The 23580-nt window shown below is 33.0% G+C and overlaps 1 pseudogene; it reads right to left on the bottom strand.

The window, feature by feature from the left end:
• The window catches only part of LOC149569636 (annexin Gh1-like), a 63041-nt pseudogene that overhangs the window by 36111 nt on the left and 3350 nt on the right, over window positions 1-23580 (bottom strand).

The raw sequence follows: 23580 nt of genomic DNA, 5'->3' as shown, positions 1-23580 counted from the left end.
AAGTGTGAGGCACACAAACATGTGATGAGCTAGCCGATAATGAATTGGCACCAACATCATCAACACGAGGAGGCAGGACTGACCTAGCCTGAGATATCATTAGGGTACTCACCCTATGAATGGCTTTGATGGTCTGAGAGCTAGCCTCCGCCATAATATCTGGATGCTGCACTTGAGGAGGGGGGGAGATATCAGGGGGGGGACAAAAGTGCCAAGTTTCTTCCTCTGGGAAGAGGGTCTATCCCGAGGAGCTCCTAGTCCTAAGCCCATGTTGGGCTTCATGCTCCAATAGTTCACTTTAAGTTTCAACACAAATTCTGCATATAATTTTCTAAGGAAATAAAATGGTATGTCTAAATTGCCATGTGGGGGGATATCAAAGACCATCCACCAACAATACAAAAAATTTGCACGTATGGCATCATTTGTGCACCATTTAATCGATAGTTTGGTTTTTTTTAGGTCAACTAGTATACCCGTTTTTGGGTTAGCAAAAAGGCTAGCCAAATCATCTTTAGTTATGTTGAGGGCCGCGACTTCATCATAATCCAAACCATCATCAAACATCTGGTGCATTTCATCACGCCAACGAAGAGCGGCATTTTGTTGGTTCATAAGGGTTTCAATGTTATCCACTATGGTGTTTAACGTGGATAACATAGGAGCCAGTGCAGGTACATTATTATATGTTCTATGCAAACCTCTCAACTCGGTGAGATTTTCATTTATCAAATCTTTGATTCGAGGAGGGTTTTGAGGAGGTAGAGGATCATTTGGTGGGGATACTGGATTGTTTAGTGGTGGGTTACGAGGAATATTATTCCCTACCTCAGTAGTCATCATTATGATCAATCATTCCTAATGAATTGCAAAACGTAGTATATATTAAAAAAAAATCTAAATTTTAACCATTTTTGTCAAAAAAACCCTAGATTCAACTAAAACAAACAAAATCATCCTAAAATCTATTAAATTTAGGTTAAAAATGAGTTGGAAAAAAAAAAAACATACCTAAATATCTAATATTCGATCGATAATGGTAATACTAGCCCCAAATTCACGTAAAATGAGGGCCTATGGGTCTGTGATTTTATTTAATCCAATGCATAGGTATCGGATATCCGATATTATATCGGATATCCAATATTATATTGGATATTCGATATAACATCGGATATTCGATATGGCCGCAATAACATATAATGAGTATAATATATATAATATAACATATAACATATAATAAATATTACATTATATTACATTTTATATATTTTTATATTATATTTTATATATATTATATTAATTTACTATATATTATAATATAAAATATTATATTATATAATAATAATAATATTATATTATATTATTAAGATTTATAATATATTATACTTTTTTATTATATATTATATTATAAGATATTACTTTTTATTATTATATTATATCTTATATATATATTATATTACATTACTATATATTATAATATATTAAATATTATATTATATTATTATAATATAATACATTATAATATTATTATTATAGTATAATATTATATTATAGTATAATAATAATTATAATAATAATATTAAATAATAATAATAATATTATTATTAATATTATTTAATATAATAATAATAATATTATTATTATTAATATTATTTAATATAATAATAATAATAATATTATTATTAATATTATTTAATATAATAATAATAATAATATTATTATTATTTAATATGATATATTATTTAATAATAATATTTAATATGATATTATTATTAAATAATAATAATATCATATTAAATATTAATATTAAATAATATATCATATTAAATAATATTATATTAAATAATAATAATATCATGTAGTAAATATTAATATTAAATAAAATATCATATTAAATAATAATAATAATATATCATACTATTATATTATAATAATAATAATTATTATAATAATATTAAATAATAATAATAATAACGGTATAATATTATTACTCTAATTATCAGATATTTAGTCACATGTCAGATATTCGATTTAAAATCGGATATCCAATATTATATCGGATATCCGATAAGGCTTGGCCTTACCTTCCAGGTTTGGTTCCTAGATAGGTGAAAAAAAGTCAGAGCGGATTTTGAAGCGCTTTTAGGCATCTTCAAACTCTTTTTTTTTCACATCGCCACTTTTTGGCACACCATGATCCTGCACATACCCAATTGTCTCCTACTTAGTGCATCTGCAACCCTGTTAGATTTTCCACTTCTATGCTTCAACACAAATGTATAACTCTGCAAGAACTCTACCCACTTCATATGCCTCTGATTCAATTTACCTTGGCTATTTAGGTACTGTAATGCCTGACGATCAGTATACAAAACAAATTCCTTTGGCAATAAATAATGCCTCCATTTCTTTAAGGCCTGAACTATTGCATAGAACTCTTGATCATAAACATAATACTTCTTTTTTGCATCATTCAATTTTTCACTAAAATATGCAATAAGACAACCCCAATAGCGCTGCCACTAGGATCACAATCCACCTGGAACACCTTTCTAAAATTTGGAAATGCCAACACAGGTTGTTCTGTCACCTTCTTCTTCAGCAATTCAAAACTTCTCGCAGTTGTCGCAGTCCATTTGAACTCTTTTCTATCCCCTCTTATTGTGTCAGTTAGGGGTGCACATATGCCACTGAAATTCTTAATAAACTTCCTATAAAAACTAAGCAGACCATGAAATGATCTTACCTCAGTAGCAGACCTTGGAGTAGGCCATTCCAAGATGGCTTTTACCTTCTCTGGATCCATTTTGAGACCTTCAGGTGATATAACAAAGCCCAAGTAGACTAACTCCCTTTTTGCAAAGATACACTTCTTTAGATTAATTAACAGTTTCTCTTCCCTTAACCTTTCAAGGACACTACGAATATGCAATAAATGTTCTTCCAAAGTTTTTTTGAAAATTAAAATATCATCCAAATAGACAATAACAAATTTTCCCAAGAACTTCTTAAGTACCTCATTCATAAGCTGCATGAAGGTGCTTGGGGCATTCGTCAATCCAAAGGGCATGACTAACCACTCATAAAGACCCTCCTTGGTCTTGAAGGTTGTTTTCCACTCATCTCCTTGAATCTATATTTGGTGATAGCCACTTTTGAGATCTATCTTTGTGAAGTACTAAGCTCCACTTCAACAATCCATAAGATCATCTATTCTTGGCAAAGGAAACTGATACTTGATGGTTATCCTATTTATAGCTCGAGAATCTGTACACATCCTCCACTCTCCATCCTTCTTTGGTGCTAGTACTGTAGGTACTGCACATGGACTTAGGCTCTCCCAAATCAAGCCCTTTGTCAATAGCTCCTGCACTTGTCTGTTTAGCTCCTCAGTTTTAGTAGGAGTCATCCTGTGAGCAGCCTTGTTAGGCAAACTAGTTCCTGGGATTAAATCTATCTGATGACTGATTTGCCTTACTGGTGGCAATCCTTCTAGAACATTATCAGAAATGATATCTCCAAACTCACCTAGTAAATTTGAAAATTCAAGTGATATTTCACTACTACCTTCTTTATCTTTCCTAGGAATCAAAGCATAGCACATACGCTGATGTTTCATGCCATCTAAAAACTTCCTTCCATCAACAAGACAAATCCTAGCACTGCTACATACCTTTTTGCCTTCCTTTTTCATGGGCTTTAGTTTGTGGGAAACTCCATCCTTGGTCAGAGAATATGTGTTTGTATGACCATCATGTACTGCATGCCTATCAAACTGCCATGGTCTTCCCAAAAATAGATGGAAAACATCCATTGGAATAACATCACAGAGAACTTCATCGTGGTAACTCCCAATTTTGAATTTCATTAAACATTGTTCACTTACCAGGACCTTATGATCATCTTTCAGCCAAGCAATCCGATAGGGCTGGGGGTGTTTTTCCCTCTTGAGCTTCAGCTTAGAGACCATCTCCTCTCATACCAAGTTATCAGTGCTACCACCATCAATGATCACATCACAACATTTATCCTCACACTTGCACCTGGTATGGAATAAACTCCTCCTTTGTCCTAGTTCAATCTCACCACTTAGTAGGACCCTTTCATTTACTAAAGTCTCTCCTCTTTCTGCATCCTCTGAATGTGATGATTATGCATCCTCATCCACATGAGCAACCCTAGCTTGACCCTCAGCTCTCTTATCTGTCCTTCCTTGTCGTTGAGGGCATTCAAAGGCACGATTACCTTCTTCATTGCAATGGAAACAGGTACCATGAAAGCCTCCTCTTCCTTGTCCTTGTCCTCTACCTCTTCCTCTTTGATTTCCAAAGTCTTGATCTCAGGAGCGATTGAAACCCTCGTTCCTCTGGTTCCTGCTAGTACCCACATCTTCATTTTTCTTTTGGGTTTCATTCCAGCCTCCAGATGACCTACCACTACGCCTTCCTCCTTGACCGCACCCTCTTTGTCTCCCTTCAAACCTCTTATTTAGCTTCTCTTCAACTCATAGGGAAAACTCGTATGCCTCTTCAACGCTGGTCATTCTTACCAGACTTAATTCCTCCTGGATGCTAGGTCACAACCCACTGATATAAGGAGCAACCTTCTCCTTATTTGCTTCTGCATGCCCTATTCTAATCAGAAGTTGATAAAACTCCTCTGTATATTCTTGGATTAATTTTCCTGCTTGCTTTAACCTATGCATCTTCTTAAACAAATCAAGCTCGTAATCAACAAGAATGAACTGCTTCTTTAGTTTGTCCACCATGTGATCCCACCTTGTGATCTTATGCTGTCCTCTTCTATTTCTTTCCAATTGAACCTCTTGCCACCAGATTTTGGCATGGCCTTTCATTTTGGCCTTTGCAAACTTAACCCTATTTGGATCCCTGATATCCTCATACTCAAAGTACTCTTCCAGTTCATTGATCCAATCGATCAATTCATCTGGTTTCAAATTTCTTGAAAATACACCCACATCAATTGTAGGTATTTTCCCAAACTTAGTAATGGCCCTAAAAAGCCTCTCCTCTACCTGATTTAGAACTTCCCTATCAAATTCCCCTTATGGTCCAATTTCTTCTTCTTCATTGTCATCCTCACTTTCGTCACCTGCAGCAACATTTGTTCCTCTACGGAGCTCCTCTTGCAATGTTTGTACCTTCCTTTGGAGGGCTCTAACCTCCTCAGGATTAATAGCTCTGGCCCTTCCACCACGCTCTCTTCATGGAGGCATCTTCTTAACTCAAACCCACAACCACACAGTCCTAGTGCAAAATGCCTCATAGTCGGCGCTCTGTCTACACAGTTAAGAAAACTAGCTCTGATACCACTTGTTGTGGACACAACCCAAGTACAAAATGGACACAATAGGAAAGGAAAATTTTTATTAATTGTAAAAATATGCTAGTACACTTAGTGCAGAGAAACAGACTCCAAAACAGGCCCTATGGGCTTACAATAGCATAAAACTGGAGATAATTTCTTCTCCCAGTACCTTCTCTCAAACTCCACTCTGAACTACCTTTTACAATGCCAGAAATGTTCTTAAATAGACCCCGGAGGGTTAAGGATTAGGAATAAATTCTAGAAAGTGCTAGTAGGCATCCATCGACCAAATAGAAGGCTCTAGAAGTCGCATTAGAAGTTGGCACAAAATTAGAAGAATCCAGAAATGGTAACCGAACTTTCGGGAGGCATAACTTTTCAATCGTAGCTCCGATTGACAAATCGTTTACATTTTTGGAAAGCTCTCGAAGCACTCTATAGCCCAATGGACTAGCTTCCCTTGTCCCTCATTTTCTAGCCCTATTCAATGTCATTTAATGCCCCTAACCTAACTTTGAAGCATTCTTAAAACTATGATAACTTTCAAACCGTGGGGCCTTTTGACCTGATTCTTTTTTTGGAATGCTCTAAATTACAATTACAATTGTCCGACCAATTTACACCTTCTAGTTTACCAAAATGAGGTCTCAATTACATACTCCTATTTTTTTGGCATTTACATGTATCAAAAGGTGATTAAAACCTCTAACCTAGAACACTTATAGTGGAAGTGTGAGAGTTGGAACCTTTATTTGACCCAAATGGGTATCTAGAAATGAAAACACATAAAAAAAAAACTAAGTCTAAGTACATTTTTTTGGGTGACACAAGATTGCCCTTATACCTCTCGATGCTCCTGCATCAAAATCTGTGCAGGTTCAACGTAACAGGGGTTACATTTCTTCTCTTGTTACTTTTGATGGGATGCATCTGACTTCTTCTCAAGCTATTTCCAAGGAAGCTATTCAGTTTTACTCAGCTCTTTTTTTAGATGATTTACCTTGAATAGAGATTGAGGAGAATACTATCTTGTCTTGTATTCCCTCTATTGTGACCAGGGAGATGAATGATTCTCTTATGAGGCCAATTAGTATGTCTGAATTGGAGGGGATGGTCTTTAGCTTGCAGAAGGGCAAAGCTCCAAGGCTGGATGGTTTCCCTGTTGAATTCTTTCAAGAATTTTGGGATATTATGAATCATGACCTTTTGGATGTGGTTCAAGAGTCCTTTTCCAACAAAGAAATGCTTCAAGCCTTGAATGCTACTTTCTTAGTCCTTATTCCAAAAAAGGAAGAGGCTAATCAGCTAGAATTTTTTAGGCCCATTGCTCTTTGTAATGTGGTCTATAAAATCACCACTAAGCTCCTAGCATAGAGGCTTAAAGTTTGCCTTCCTATGGTTATTTCTGAGGAACAAGGGGATTTTGTGGCAGGAAAATAAATTTTGGATGGGTTGGTTATTACTTTTGAAACTATTCACTCTATGTTTACTTCCAAGGAACGTGCTATGTTTATTATGCTTGATATGGCTAAGGCTTATGACAGAGTCAATTGGGATTTCTTGTGAAAAGTTCTGCTTGCTTTTGGCTTCAGTCAAGATTGGGTTAGATGGGTTCTTAGTTGTGTTACTACTCCTTTCTTCTCAGTCCTTAATGTGAATCGACAGAGCTTTTTGGGGCTTCTAGAGGTCTTTGTCAGGGAGATCCCATCTCACCTTATTTGTTTATCATTATGGCCGAGGGACTTAGTCGACTTATCAAGTTTCATGTTTCCCAAAATTTGATTCAAGGATGGCAATGGGGAAATGGTTTTCCTGCTCTTTCTCACCTTCAGTTTGTTGATGATACTGCCCTTGCTGGGAGAGCTCGGATTCAAGAAGCTAAAGCCTTTCAGCTCACCTTGGATTCTTATTTGGATGTCTTTGGGCAGAAAATTAATGACCACAAGTCCTTAATTTTTTTCTTCAACACTCCCGAGCCGATCCAGCAGAGGATTGCTAATATCTTGAGATTTCACATTGCGTCTCTCCCTCTGACTTACTTGGGGGTCCCTATTGTGGTGGGTGGATAGCCTAGGCTTTTCTAGGAAAGCTTACTTGACAAACTTCGACAAAGGGCCAATAATTGGACTCACAGGTGGCTCTCTACTGCTGGTAGGGTGACACTCCTTCAATCTGTAATTCAAGCTCTTCCCATATACAGAAGCATGGTTCAGGTTGTCTTGGTGTATTTTCTTAAAGACTTTGATGCCCTCTCTCACCAATTTCTTTGGAGTGGAAATTTGCAACATACCAAATGGAGCCTCATCAATTGGGATACTGTTTGTAGGCCAAAAAAGGAAGGAGGACTTGGCCTTCAGTCTGCTATCTTATGCAGTCAAGCTCTTGCTGCCAAGCTCTATTGGCATTGGTGTACTAGTTAGTCTCAGCTTTGGGCTCGTATCCTGTCACACAAGTATTTACCTAGTGTTGAACCTTCAGAAGTTTCCAAGTTTTCTCTTGAGCGAAGAGGCTCTATGGTGTGACATACCCTCAAGATTGGTGCTCACCTAGTTAAGAGAAGTTTATTTTGGATCTGCAACAGAGGCACTAAGGCTCTATCTTGGAGTGATTCTTGGAATGAGCATCCTCCTCTCCTTTCCTCTCATCCTTACTTGCAGGCTCTTTGTGATTCTTTCCTTTCTGCTGGATGGAATAAGGTGGCTCATTATAAGGAGGCTTTTAACCTGGGCCTTGCTGTGGGTTATAGATGGAAGAATTATTCTGATTGGCCTTTGGGTGGCTCACTGGGAGATCGACTGGAACTATCTTAGATATTAGCTTCTAGGGAGTGCAGCTTGTTTTAGGAACCTGATGTTTTGGCTTGGGAAGGTGCTTCTTTTGGCAAGTATTCTGTTTCTTCTAGGTACCTTGCGCTGACAACGCAATTTTTTGGTGAGGTGGAGATCTCTTGGTGGAAGAAAGTTTTGAATAGTTTTTCATGGCCTAAGTGTAACTTTTTCCTCTGGATTTTGGTTTACAATCATTGTCTCACTTGGGATAATCTCTGCAAGCGAGGCTTCTAGGGGCCTTCCATCTGTGTTCTCTACCGCAATAGTGAAGAGATTGTATCTCACCTTTTTTTCCAGTGCCCCTTTGCCAAACAAATTTGGCACCTTTGGTGGAGTGTGTGGGGATGCACATGCTGGCATGTGTCCTCTTTGTCTGAATTCTGGGACCGTTTGGACCATTCCCCTTCCAAGACTTCTTTTCTTCAAGTTGCTTGGACTATCGGCCCTTCCCTTATTTTATGGCATGTTTGGCTTGAAAGGAATAGAAGGATCTTTCATGATTTGCAGTTTGAGATCAGGCACATGTGGGGAGAATTGTTAATTCTCTTCGGGAAACACTCCTTGCTAAATGTGACATCGGTGGGGGTTTGGATCCTATTGATGCTGGTATTTACTCTTGCCTCTCCTTTCCTCTTCAAGGTTGCTCTCCCTCGATCCCCCACACCCGCTTTGGGAATAGAGCTAAGCAACACCCTCAGCGAGTTAATCTTCAGGGACGTTGGTCTCCTCCTGAGGTGGGCACTCTTAAAATCAACACTGATGGTTCTTCTCGAGGAAATCCTAGTCTGGCTGGTATTGGGGGAGTTGGGTGTGATAGTTCTGGTGATATCCAGTTTCTATTTTTTATAGACAAGGGTTACCATACTAATAACCTCATGGAAGCCCTGGCTATCTTGGTTGCAGTGGAACAGTGTTGTCTACGTGGCTGGAAAGGAATCATCTGTGAGACTGACTCGCAGGTGGTTGTGAACTTATTGCATAATAGGAACCTTGTGCATGTGGATTGGCGTTTGGCTCTGGTTATTACCCAGATCATTCAGTTATGCAATTCTCTGGATTTTGTGTCCTTTATGCATATCCCTCGTGAGTGGAATGGTGTCGCTGATTGCCTGGCTAAATGGGCCTTTGAGCAGGGGCTGGCTTGGAACATTCTTGATCCTAGGATGCTTCACCTTGATTTATCTCAGATGCTAGATCAACTTGTGGACCAAGATAAAGCTATGTAGTTCTCTTTGTTTCTTGTGTTTTTAAGCTCTCTTTGATATTCAATAAAGTTTTTACCCCTCTTTTAGTTAAAAACTCTCAAATGTATTTTTTGAATGTTACCATTTTAATTACATTTACTTTATGTAATAATAATTATTTTTCATCGCTAGATTTATTTTGAATATAGTATTTTAAATATAAAAATGTTAAAATAATATTATTTAGAAGGTACAAATGTTTATATAATTAAAATGTGCCAGTGCCAATCATTAAGTGGGTCAACTATATGTATTTGTGTGGTGAAACACATTTTCCTTAGCTGTGTTAACAAAACGTGGAAGACATGCACTCTACTCTATCTAGGATGTACATATTGACATTAGATTATCTTTACATTGGTTACGTTTGTTATTATTATAATGTTTGATATAAATATATATATTTTTCATTCATAAATATAAAAATTATTTTTTACATATTTATATATATATTTAATGTTTAATGTCTCTTTATCTCTTCTTCTTTATCAATCTCCTACTATCTTCCCATCTACTTTTACCTTCCTTTCTTCTTTATCTCTAGACATGTCTCCCCTTCTCTCTGTCTTTCTCACTCCCTCTAATGGACCTTGCCCCACACCCTCCCCTCACCCACCCCCACTCTTCTCTACCCCTTCTTTCCTTATTTATCCCTTTCTCCATTGTAGACATAAAACAAGCATGTTGGTGACAATTCAAAGGTTTTATTTCAAACATTCATGAAAATTGATGCATATTTCCTTTGAAGGTATCACTTGTCCATTAGAACATTTGCTAACAAAAAAAATCCTTTTCTCAATGAACTATCGATTAACCTCATCCTCATTTACTACATAAATGCATGTGAAAAAGACCATTTTTTTGCTTTATTGACTTTTCACCCATTTTTTACACATTTGTTGCACACCAAGATCATTTCCAACATCCCAATTCCATTAGGAAAAAGCAAAAAGTAGAAAAATATATAAATAAAGTATGTAAAAAGAAGGACTAATGAAACAAATGAAATGTTCATGACGTCTTTTGTCAACATGCATTGTGAAAAGTGGCTTTGCATCATGCACATTGTTTCAATGAGCATGTACAAATGTCCTGACATTTTTATGAATCGACAAATTTTCATGCCACATGGAATCTCTAATCCTAAACTATTTTATACAAGATTATGTCATATACAAGATGAAAATGGAATTGATTGAGGTTCGTATAATTCTTATTAAGTTAGGAATTGATGAGGAAAAGTGTGAAGCCAAAGAGTCCATACGAGATGGAGTAGCTACAGCTGAGGAATTGTGCAATTGTATTCAATGAATTTGGAAAGAAAAAACCCTCACATGACTAATTGCATGATATTACAAATGTTTCATTTAAATGTATTTATAGTTCAAAAAATATTTCAAAAAATGTACTATTCAAATCAACTCTTGAATTGGGATGTTGTACAATGTTTGAACCTCTAAAAAGATTAGTGATGTGTATATGCCACTATTCTATATAAAAATTTGATTATATGTTATCAATTTAAAACCTTTCCATTAATTTTACATCTCTTAATTTTTTCTTTTCTAATAAAACCTATCGACGTACCCCTTGCACCTCTTTCTGGTGCAAGCACTAGTCTTATTCAGTGTTTGTCAGTATACACTGTTGGGAGAAATTTTTGAGGTGTTTATCAACAATCAGCTCAGGCCTGAAATTTGATGTTATAGATAATCAATATTCATAATGAATTTGAGAATATTCGAATCCAGAAGTTATCAAAATGAAAAAGAGAGTATTAGAGTGAAGATTAACATAAATTTAAAGCTAAAATAAATAAGATATACATTTAAATAGTATTTCAAAGATTATATTAAACAATTTGGTCTGAAGATTATAAAAAGTCATCGTAATAACATAAATAAAAAATACATACAAAACATTAAAAATTAGTCTATTTGTGAAGTACAATATAATTCTTATATATAATTATAATTAGCTATTCTTAAACATGGAAAAGTTATGTTTGAAAAAGTTAACTGTCTCTTTTTTGCATATAAATCAATTGTTACTATGTGATGTCTAAAAGTCTCAAACATAACAACACATATCAAATTAGAATTTAAATAATTTTTACATAAATTGGTCAATATATTTATTTCTCAAAAAAAGTATTGTTTAATATTAAACAAGTGCCATAATACTTGCCTTTACTACAAACTTTATTTCAATTTAATGAATCTATTATAATATATAAAATATTTAAAGTAATAAAAGTATTATATAGTTATAGTTTTGATAATTATTATAATAAAGAATTTTTTATTATAATTATATAAATAATTATCAATTGTTAGTTATAAAGTATAATTAATTTAAATCTTAAATTTTATTTTATTTGTATATATATTTTGTATTGATATGTTACTATCATATTATAAAGAAATTCTAATATCAATATAATAATAATTTTAATAATAATAATATAAAATAGTATTTCTTAAAATGTTATATAATATAAAAGTATATATTATTGTTTTAACATTTTTAATTGAAAATATTTTGTAAAAATTATAAAGTTAAAAAATCTTGCATCTATATTGTAAACAATTTATTATTTTTATAATAAAACTTAAAAATAATTACTTTTAACATATGTCGAAATAGTACTTTAAACAAGTACTAATAACACACCAAACATTAAAAATTGTAATTTATAACAAATCTGCTTTAATTTTTTATTACAGTAAAATTGTTATTTAGTTCATACCTTAGGAAATTACCTAGTGTGGCAGTTGATACAATTTATGGCTGTTTGAACAACATCCTGAAAGTCTTCAGACTTAGATTTCTTTGAAAGCTAAAGAAATGAAATTTACTCAGTGTTAGCAAAATTTTGAACGACAAATTATACAAAATTCTGAACCACAGATTATACAACGGTTTACAAGCTAGTGACAAACTTATGTAGTAGACCTTAAAAAAAAGTTGAAGAAGTCATGAAAGGATATGGATCTTAATTTTTAAAGCACATCTAACATAGTTAATACTATTTCCAAAATCATCTCTTTACGTGATTGAATGCAACATTCAATTGAGCTTTGCTCCTTCTGCTGATTGTGCTGATTATTTTGATCATATCATCTGTCTTTTGCATTATCTTTTATTGTTTCATGGAAACTTCTAGTTTCATACTTATCTTAAATGTATTTACCTAAAATAATGTAGGAAGATATCAATTGAAATTATTTTATTTTAAATTAGACATTATAATTTTGATAAGTGATTGTTACATAAAAAGGAAATATACAACAAAATAAACATCCACTCAAAAAGCAGGGCAACCTCTGTTTTATTATATTTGGTAAACACATTTGTCACTATGATAGTTACTTCTAAGATTGATCCTATGAACAGTGACAATGGTGCCAACAATTGGAGAGATTGAAATTGATCATTACCAGATTACAATCTTCATCTGCATTTGAGAGGGGCAACTCCCTCGCATGATGGGTGTATTTGATTTTTCAATAAAATGTATTCAAAATTAAAGTTTAAAGAGAAAGCTACTGACGACAAATGCACCAAACAACTTCACAGCCTTCTTAAATAACTTAAACCGCTAATAATAACGATCAAGAACTACGCTTGAATGCTAGCATTAGCTCAGTGATGATTTGATCATTCACTAACATCTGCATCATACTGTGAAAATATTAATTACAACCAAAATCAACAACCAAACAGTTCAGACTTTGAAGAAAAGACAATACAAAATGTATGTTCCTTTATTTCCTTGCACCAAGAACATAAGAAGAAACTGATTACAAAGACAACCTCTGTACAAACTTTCCAAAAATTGTCTTATCATCGAAAATATAAGTGTCCCCTTATTCCAAAATCCAAAAAGTCCCCGATTACATGTAGTGTTTATGAATTTATATGTCATTTTGGCTTAACTAACTTTTTGGGTTCGTAACCACTCAAAAAGTTAGAGTTTTGAATTTGGAATGCATTTGAAAACTAACTCTAACTCTAACCCATATTAATAAAAACTCTAGATCCTAACTCTAGTTACAATAAGAGGCATAAGTCACTTTTCACCACAAGATAATTAAAAATCTATTGTGGAGATAAGACCACAATGTTGATTTTGTTGAGGTAGCCTTCCATCTTCATATTTAATTGATAATGGAGCATTAATGATTAACTTAAGACATTATTAATGTCCTCTGTCTTCCTTGGGTTGCTGTTGGAATTTCAAAAGTTTTGATCTCATGCTTTAGAGTTGATGAGCTTTGAAGTCTTTGACTACACACCCAAAAATCTATTTGCATATTTTGATTCCCTTAGTGACATTTGAGTTTCACAACATGGTTGGGAGAGGTTAGCAAGCTTTTATTTTTTTGATTTTATGCATACTCTTGCCAATCACATTTTCAAATCTTTAATTTCGACATTTTATCAAACACATCACTACCTTGTCTATCATTTATATCCTGTGGCTTTTAAGATGTCTCATCATATATTTTTACTGCAAAATGCCCATACTCTTTATAGATCAAGGATTATATGTGCAACATTATGCTTTACCAACACTTCCTAGCTTCTGTTGAGTTGAAAGATTACCCTTATGTTCTCTATACTCAATGCCCATGAGATGGCCAACACTTTGAGGCATTTAGTCAAACAATTCACGTGCTTGGTGTCTTAAAAAATTGTCTTGTTTGTCATATATCCATGCGGCTGTACAAGCTCAGTAGTAGTTGTATTTAAACAAATACATTTCCTCAATGTTCTAATAGAAGTGTTCAACCATGAAACCTCGGTACCATGTGAGATGATGTTTACAGAGTCATCAATTCACATGCTCATTCAATGCTTCCACCTTATATATGCATTTCATCACATCGATTGCTCCCAAATCAGATATTTTGAGTAACCATTAACATCTTGATGCTATCGACCACAAGCTAGACCGTTTGGTTTCTTTCCTATTCATCATTTCCTAAATGCCTTCATTGGGTACCATGGGTGATGATTTGTCATCAAAGATCTTAGTTGGAAACATGGTCGGCTCTGTGACAAAACTCACTTCAAATCAATTATTCTGTGGAGGTGGCATGAGTAGTTGGGCACCTTAACCAATTGCTACTCTTTAGAATCTAGCCAAAACTCTTTTCATGTAGAACCTCCAACTATCACACGACATGAGATGCCCTCTCTTTGAGACGATATGTCGAACAATTAGCAGGCTTCTCTAATACATTGCTATCCAGTATTACTTAGAAGACTTCTTTTGGTATTTCTGTTTTACTTTGACTTTAGTGAGATTCATGTACAATTTCAGAGGAAGGTAAGATAAAATCTTAGATAACTTTAGACTCCACACACAGCCAATTGCGTGGCTCAAAGACTTCTGAAATCTCAACGGTGACCAATGTTCCCATAGCAATTGAATTTGAAGTGTTCAAATGGCACCAAATTAGGCACTTCATCAAACATATTGGGCACCTATGGCTCTGCACTAGGGTGCTCTTCATCTTCATTTCCAAAATTGAAAGAGGCTCTTGACTAGTGGAACTAGGCCATAGGCTGGGGTTTGGAGTCTCCAGTCAAATACTTTGCAATTCTCCCGGCGGTTCAGACACTCCCCTTCATTTTGTTCTTCCCAATGCATTATGCCAAACTGTCCATGTGCATAGCTGTGGCTCCCATACATGAATGCTCTCACCATTTACTAAGTTTGAAAAAGCTTTTCAAACACTCCCACCATATACGCAAAGACAAATTCATAACTTATTTAGAGTTGCCGATGAGCTCCACATGATGATATCTATCGGGCCTGCTTATACCAAACAAGATTATTGACAGATGATGCAGACAACAAGCCACAAATTTAAAATAAAATTGGGAATATTTTGCTCCACACTTTCGCTTACATATTGAATGCACCATCTTCTTCGTGGTTCAAGTATAGTCTTTTCCCGAATGTATATACTTTGGTTCTTGTTTAGATCTTTGAATATGATAGTTATTTCACAATGAGAGTTTTGGTTGGAGTCAGGAATCTTGACAAGGTATGGGTCAGGATTAGGGCAAAAAGTTCTAGATGTGGTTCGGCCAAACCCTAACTTCTTAATCTTAATCTTAACCTTTGAAAAGGTTTTAGTACATAGTGAGAGAGAATGACTATAAGTACACGGAGAGAGAAAAGTTTAAGTACGTAGAGAGAGAATTTTTTGTATGGGGGGAGAGAAAAGTTTTAGTACTTAATTTAACTAACTCTAGCAGTAAAATATCTGAGTAACAATTATTAGTCGCAACAAATTACAAATGATATCATCTCAATGAGTTAGTTTTAAAATTTCCACATATGAAAATACAGTAGGAAGAAACAAAGAGAAGAAGATCAGCAATTAATGACAATTGGACTTCATACACTCAACAATTTGGGAATTGGCAAAATAGCAAATTAAGATGTTTAGTTAACAAAAACTAAGTGTAACAAATTAAAATATCAGTCATATAAATGTAAATATTAACAAAAGCTAAATATTCCCCTTGAACAAGATTTACATGTTTAGACATCATTGGCAATGTGAACATATTTATTTTCATATGAAAGCACTATTCACAAACATTTCAGACAGACAAACAACTATACACCATACACAGAGAAAACAAAACAAATGTTAAAACTTTACAGAATATCATGGCCACTTCTTAAGATGGTCTAAATATAAGTCAACTTCATTTCAACAAGAAATGTAGTAGAGATTAAAACAAATGAGGTCGATATACATAATCAATAAAGAAAAGGAAAAGATAGAGAAAATTTAGACTTGATTGTGGGCAAATTTTTTAATCATCATCATTTCAGATTTCACATCTTGAATTCTCATTCATCTTTCTGATAGACCATAAAATATGGGACCTAGCCAAGTTTCAAGCCGTGGTCCAATTTTCAAAATTTGAAAAACAAGTAAATTTTTACCAAAATTTCAAGATTAATTCTGCATGATCTGAATAATTTTTAATAGAAAATAATAAGAAATCTGCAAAACAATCATTGTATTTTCGCAAATGTCAAGAAAACAAATTATAATATTTTTGTTTTAGAGTGCATTCTATCCGGAGCTTATCCCACCCCTAAAATATAATAAAAAATATTAGAAAGTTAAAGCCTCACATACAATCAAATCCACAAGCTTATATACAATGATTAATTTTATTGCAAACCAATGCATTTCATAATTTATTTTTGTCAAACTATAAAGTCTTATGAAACATCTGTATCATTTTTCTTACGATTTCCAGCCATTCCCATTACAAACATATACAAAACACTCTATTATCAAACATATACAAAAGCTGAAAAAATTTCAAGCCTCTACAGTCCATAATGTCAACGAACAATTATAAAATCCAACTTATTAAATTGCCAAAGAACATGATCATAGGTTTTTGTATGTCTTAAACCTTAAAAATTCTTCATGTTCAATTTGATTGATGGAAGTTATTCTTTGACATGAAGAATAAATGGCAATATGCAATACCTTTTGGAAATCCCGAGTTGTATGTGAAGCAATGTTCTCTTCCACAGATTTTCTTATGCTTGAGATGATATGCTTTCCTCACCAGCAACACTTCACTTGGAGATCTAGAGCAGCAAATTTCTATGAGAAGAGTGTCTTTTGAACTCCACTTTTTAATGGCTTCGTGTGCTAAAACATCATCATGCTCACCAAGCTCCAAAATCCATAGAAGAATATAAAAGATTTGTGAGATGGAATTTTTTTCATATCCAATGGCTTTAACTACAACCCTTGAAAGTTGGCATTAAAAGAACAGTAAATTAATGAGGAGATGAAGAACAAAACCTCAAACTTTCTTGTAAGCTCTGATTCTAACTGCTTTAAAAGACCCTGATTGTCCATTTTATCATACATTTTCTTTATCACACCTCTTTGAGCCAATATGTTTATGACTGCCTTCTCATTTGTTCCAAATCCTTGAAAGAAACCAAAACAATAGCTCAGCACATTGTATGCGATTTAATGAGAGATAAAACAATAGATTCACTTAATATGTATGCTCTAGACTAGGCATTGACACTATATTTATCACTTGAACTGTGAAAGAGAACATCCCAAATTCATTCAGTTAGCTCTTCATGTTACATTGAAAATCGGTGACTTTTTAGTCTCAACAAGATCCCATGAAACATGTTCTTGGAAAGATGATTATACGAACAAGTAGTGGAAATGAAATCTATGATAGTGGCAAAATAAAAATAACCCCATTCAAAGAAATGGAAAAAATTCATTAGTCTGAATTGTACTTATTATGGGTGTCCGCTATCTTTTAGACATAATGTACTAATTTTAATGGAAATCAACTAAATAAATGGGAGCCAAACAACAAAAGAGGCTAAATGCAAATTATATTTTACATATTCCAGGACAAAGATAAAGCAAAAGAGGGTCAATGATTATAGATGAGCTCACATATTGCCATGACTTGTCAGGTGTATGAAGGGATTCGATTTCCTTATGCATTAGATCCTCCAAATTTCATTTCAATAGAATGAAATCACAAAAATGTTCAGGAACACAACCCTATATATCAATGCCCCTCACTCAAACATCTTATTTTATAAAATTAGAATTTAACTAGTTTACATTTTGTAAGGAACTTTTTTGGTTTTGTTTTTTTTTTACGCTTTCATGTATCTATATGAATAAATTGTACATTCTAGATTATTAATTATTGTACTAATATTTTGATTTCATCTAAAATTAGATACAATAAATACAATTGAAAAATGTTTATACTGATAATAGAGTTGGCTTCAGATTGTGGGTAGAATCTGCTTCTGAATTTAAGAGGTGAGATGTTTGCCTATTCATGATCTAAGGGGTATCTCACCTTGTCTTGCATAGGTAACAATATCAATTGGCTGCTTGTTTAATTGGTTGAGAACATTTAATAAGATTATGAAATATTCAATAAAGGTGGGAGTCGGTCTCCCACCTTTTCTTCCATTGTTCCTATTCTACCCAGATTTGGCACCTTTGGTGGAATGCTTGGGGTTGTCCTTGTAGGCATGCTTCCTCCTTGTTTGCTTTATGGGATTACTTGAGGAGTGCCCCCACTAAAGCATTTCCTCTTCAGATTGAGTGGGTTACTGGTCCTTCATTCATTCTTTGGCATATTTGGTTGGAGAGGAACATGAGAATCTTTCAAAATGTTCTGACTGGAATTATGCAACTCTGGTGGAAGACTTCTCACTCTCTACATGAGATAATTCAGGCTAAGTGTGTATTAGAAGGGGGTATGGATCCTAGTGACATTACCATCTGCAATCACCTCAATTTCATCTTCATGGAGGGGTTCGAGCAACGGGTGAATCGAGAGGGGCATTGGACTCCTCCACCTCCTAGAGTTCTAAAAGTCAACATTGATGGTTCTTCCCAGGGAAATTTATGTCTTGCTGGCATTAGGGGAGTGGCTCATCGTAGTTCTGATAATGTCTTTTCTCGATGCATAAGGGTGTCATAGTAACAATCTTTTCACCTCCTCTTCAATATTTGGAAAACATGACACAAAGTTTGCAAATTTTTAGAATGGAATGGTTCTTCACTACAACATGGTTTACTAAATTGTTTTAGCTTCAATTTGGTGTAATAAGCTTATTAATTATCACAACCACTCTTTGACTATTTCCTTCCCAATACAAGCACATTACTTATTTAAAAAAGGGATAAGACAATTAAAAGATAATTGAGACTCTTGTATACTTGATTGGGCTTCATAGGGCAATGTAAAGACTCATTGTGGTTTAACTAACAAATATAAGCACTATTTAATTTTTATTTATTCATTAGTTTCTACCCAATTGACTAAGAAGTTTTGTACCTCAAGGGATTGTTACTTCTTTTAAGGATTGGAAGTGGTTCTCCAACATTCACTTTAACTACTTTTCTTTAAAGAAGATTCATATTCTATTACTTCCTAGCTGGCATCCTACTCCTTAGCTGAATTGTAAATGGAAATGCTTATTTAGTTCTAAGTTTTGAATTAAAATGAGTGTTCAAATATGGAAATCCAATGTTGATTTTGATGCACAAGTGTTTTCTTGGAAAATTCTACATTGTAAGCTACTAGTGGGAGATAGTATGAGATTTATAGTCCCAACTAGCAAACTGCCCCTTTTGTAATGGTATTGAGAGTAACATATATTTTGCAATTGCCTTTATGTCAAAAATCAATAATCTGCTATATTTAAAGATCTCTTAGCAATTTTTAATCATGATTTGAATTGGAAGGAAGCTATTCTTGACCCTCGCTTGCAGAATTATGTAATTGTTGATTCTATTCGACAAGTTATTCTAAAAAATATTTAGCAAAACATGTGTTGCTATGTTTGCTAACAATTATCATCATGAAATATTCTCCACATGAATTTTCTTTTGTCACAGCCCTAAAATTTATGCAACAAGAATAAATAGGTGGAACATTAGCTTCAATAGTGTAAAAATGTCATTCAATTTATGTAGTCTTTATAAGTCATATGTGGTAGTAACACTTATAATTGAATTCACTATTTTCTAAATTAAAAAAAACTTAATAAAAATATATTATCTGAATATCCTCAAACTATATTATAATCTGCGATCCAAAAATAAAATACCATCTCCATTGTAATTAAGAAAAGAATAATATAGATAATCTCAATGGAACCTCGCATGAGATAAAGACATCTGTTTAACACCTACGCAAACTAAATGTTGAAGAAAAGAGGAGGTGAAAAGGTATGCGATGAACTCATTGTTTTATAGTTGTTGACAACCTTGAGTGGATGCCACGTGTCCCTTGTCATCTAGGATATTTTGATTGGTTGGTGGGAGTGGGTTTATAAGGAATTGTGGCCACAAGTTTTTCTTATGGATATATTTGAGCTATCTAATCTTATATAGTGTTGAGTATTTGTTACGAGATATTTTTGAGATGTGTATTAGAGAATTTAGTGTTATAAACAAGAGTTCTTGGTGAGCTGGAATCCCTACTTTCGAATAAATGAGAGGAGGGATGAAGTTGGAACACATAAACAGTTAGATTTTAAATTTTGAAACATGTAATAAAAATTGTTAAAATAACTTTTATATATTAAAATAGTAATTAAATATGTATGTTAAACAATAAAATATCAAATTAATTGATATATCATTATTAAAATAATAAAAAGAAGAATGTTAAAAAAAATAAATTTTTTAATAAAAATATTCTAATTTGTTGATATTTGATTCCAAATTTATTTTTTTACATAAGTACACCATGTTATTATTTCTTAACTTTTACTTCGTCTTCATTTGTCTATATTTATGTCATTTCATTTTAGTCACTTTTACTTTATGCCATTTTAATCTTAATTTGACAATATATAAATAATTAATTAAAAAATAGATGCACAAAATCAATTTTTAAACATCCATTTGCGAATAAATATAAAATTTATGCTAACATAAATACATAATATATAAAATTAAAAAAAAATAGAAAAAAAAATATTTTCAAGAAATAGTATCAAATTAAGTGAACAAAATATATTATACAAGTTTATTTTAATTTTAATTTTATGTCTTACAAAACACAAGTAGAAAATTAAAATAAAATAATCTAAAATTACTAGGATGAAAAAGATGAAAAATTTAATGCTTTTAAAATATATGATACCTTTTTTCTAAAATAAATTGTCAAAACACTCGTACCTCTCATTTATTGCATATAAATACATACAAATTATGAGAGTTTCTCAAATTTTGTGCTAAACATACAAATGCCTGAATATACCTAAATTGAGTGGAATATCATTGTTTAAAATGATAGATCTGTTCTTTGTGACGGTGACATGTCTAAAATAGGAAAAATGATTGGGTGTACAATAATCTGTTTCTTGTGATTGCTTAAATTTCCAATTTTTTTTTTATGAAAATAGAAACAAAGTCAACATCAATTTTTCAATCACAAATGGGAACATTAGTTCCCTGCCTTATATATAAGGCAGGGATTAATAACAAATAATCATGGAGAATATTAGAATTAAGAAATTAGTAAAATAAAAAAGAGAATATTATAATTAGAATTAATAGAAATTTAAAGTTAAAATAAAATAAATAAGGTATACAAGATTATAAAAAGTCACAGTAACAACATAGATTAATATATGTAAAACATCAAGAATCAGTCTATTATTATATAGTATTAATAAAAATATAAACAATATTGTGAAGTACAATATAATTTCCATATTTAATTATAACAACCTACCAAATAATGATATATCTTAAATGTATATGGAACATGAACAACATTGTATATCAAATCAAAATTTGCATTAAAAAATTGATAGATATGTTTGATTATGAAATAATTATAATATAATATCAAATAAAGCATTAAACATTGTAATTTATAACTAATTGACTTGAAACTTTTATTACAATAATAAAAATGTTATGTGGTTCATACCTTAGGAAAGTTCCTAGTGGAGCAGCGGATACATTTTATTGCTCTTTCAACTGCATCCTGAAACTCTTCTGACTTAGATTTCTTCAAAAGCTAAACAAGTCAAAATTAATCAATGTTAGCAAAGATTATGCAACAGTTTAGAAGCTATTGATAAAGTTATGTAGTAGACCTTACAAAAACAGTTGAAGCCGCTATTTTTAAAATCTTCCCAACAATCAAATTCACAAACATTTCAAATTTCAAATTTTCTTGAACTCTCCTTCATGTTACTAATATAATAGATCATAAAATATGATCCAAAATTTTTAAAATCTTTTCTACAATCAAATCCACAAACTTACATACAATGATTAATTTTATTCCAAACCAATGCATTTTATGATTTATTCCTATGCAATTTCTGTATCATTTATCTTTCTTACAATTTCCAGCCATGCCAATTACAAACATATACAAAATACTCTGTTATCAAACAGATAGAGAAGTCAAAAAAAAACCAAGCCTCTACAATCCATGAAATCCAACTTATTAAATTGACAAAGAACATGATCATAAGTTTTTATCTGTCTTAAACCTTAAAAATTCTTCATGTTCCATTTGATTGATGGAAGTTATTCTTTGACATGAAGAATTAATGGCAACATCCAATACCTTCTGGAAATCCCCAGTTGCATGTGAAGCAATGTCATGCTTTCCTCACCAGCAGCACTTCACTTGCAGATCCAGAGCAGCAAATTTCTATGAGAAGAGTGTCTTTTGAACTCCACTTTTTAATGGCTTCGTCTGCTAAAACAGCATCATACTCAAGAAAAGTAAAGTAATGAGAAGATGAAGAAGAAAACCTCAAACTTTCTTGTAAGCCCTCATTCTCCATTTTCTCATTCATTTCCTTTATCACACCTATGTGAGCCAATATGTTTATGACTGCCTTCTCATTAGTTCCAAATCCTTGAAAGAAACTAAAACAATAGCTCAGCACGTTATGTGTGATTAAGTGAGATAAAACAATAGATTCATTTAATATGTATGCTCTAGACTAGGCATTGGCACCATATTTATCCCTTGGACTGTGAAAGAGAACATACCAAATTCATTCAGTTAGCTCTTCATGTTACATAAAAAACCAGTGACTTTTTAGGCTCAACAAGATCCCATGAAACATATTCTTGGAAAGGTGATTATACGAACAAGCAGTGGGAAGTGAAATCTATGAAAGTGGCAAAATAACAATAACCTCTACTTATCATCCAGGCAGGCTATCCTCCAGACAAATCTCCCAATACACAGTGATTTTTGTTTAAAAAATTTGTTGTTTTGAATTACAAAACATATAGATTATGAAGAACAAATGTTAAAATTTCATCAAGTATTTTTTATTTTTTCAATTTTAATCACAGGAACATTTTGTTTGGAGAATAGCCGTGTCCCTTATCATCCAAATCTGCCAATTGCATTAATGATAAGAGTATAGATAGAAAAGGTTGGTTGCAAAACAAATCCACTGATTAAAAAGAAGAATTTCGCGCTTAAATACATAGCCATTTCCAGGACTTGCGCAGCAGGGGACATACCCAGTCTGCAAGAGTTTTCAAGACAGTCCGTTGAATGCCATTGAAAATCTTGGAAGTAGAAGATTTGAGATATCTAAGGAAAAAATTCCCAAT

This window comes from Cupressus sempervirens, chromosome 3, assembly GCF_028749045.1.
Source record: "Cupressus sempervirens isolate cs-2001-9-10 chromosome 3, ASM2874904v1, whole genome shotgun sequence".
Taxonomy (NCBI): Eukaryota; Viridiplantae; Streptophyta; class Pinopsida; order Cupressales; family Cupressaceae; genus Cupressus; species Cupressus sempervirens.
This window is presented reverse-complemented; position numbering and strand designations above follow the sequence as displayed.